Source organism: Acyrthosiphon pisum, chromosome A1 (genome assembly GCF_005508785.2).
Source record: "Acyrthosiphon pisum isolate AL4f chromosome A1, pea_aphid_22Mar2018_4r6ur, whole genome shotgun sequence".
Classification (NCBI taxonomy): Eukaryota; Metazoa; Arthropoda; class Insecta; order Hemiptera; family Aphididae; genus Acyrthosiphon; species Acyrthosiphon pisum.
In genome coordinates this window covers 52,492,106-52,493,166 of record NC_042494.1, presented here as the reverse complement: position 1 = coordinate 52,493,166, position 1,061 = coordinate 52,492,106, and positions in this window count along the sequence as shown.

The window sequence follows — 1,061 nt, the reverse complement described above, 5'->3', positions numbered from 1 at the left end:
TATAATTCCTTGCTAACACAGTATCTTTTTGCATCAGTGCAATATATAATTAATAAATAAAATACATAATTAAAAAAAACTTACAATACAATCAGGACTGGGATTTTGAAACATTTCTGTTTTAGTTTCTTCAATAACAGATTGTTGCTAGAATTTAAGGTAAAATATATAAGTATATTATTATATAAAGTTGATTTAATTTAAATTAACATTGAAAATATAAATTAATAAATTAAGTATAAAAGTATGCAGGACTAGATAAGAATAACTAATAGGTAAAATCCTTAATATTTTAAATTGCTTACCTCCATTGCTTTAATTTTTACGTTTTGATTAGACATTATAGAGCGAATATTTTGGCATGACTTAGCCGAATCCGCAAGTAATTTTTGTTTTTTTTCCCTTAATTTTTGCGCTCCACCTTTTCTTTTATTATCCGACATTTTATTCAGGCAGTTTATAAATTTTTAGACTAATAACTAATAAGACATTAGAAATTTATAAAAGCGTTCTAGAGTAGGTAACCTAGAATATTATAGTCTTCATGCTGTTTAATATACAGTAGATAGTAGATACTATAAGGTCTATGAATGTTGAATGTAATCAACAAAACAGCTGTATCATTTACCACGAACATGTTACGTGATAATAATATTTTTATCACTTTACCTTAGTTCACTAACCATGCAGCTATTATTTATAGAATAATTGATTGTAGAATTGTTTACATCACGTTTAGGTTTTTATAACAATAACAATCTTATCTTATAATTAAATACAATATACCTAAAAATAATTTTTAATCCAAAATATACTTCGGCCCAGAGTTATAATACGACAACCGGGCCCACCGGGAACTTTCCCGGTATCCCGGTGCGCCAATCCGCCGCTGGGTACAGGTATGTTTGTTATATTTAATAATAAGAATGCAAAAAATGCTGTGACGTTACAACCCATATCTGAATAGATATCCTGACGTTGAACGTCGTGTCTGAACGTCACCTGCATAATCTGCATCACTAAATATTTCTGATGACGATTGAGTATTATTATTAAAATAC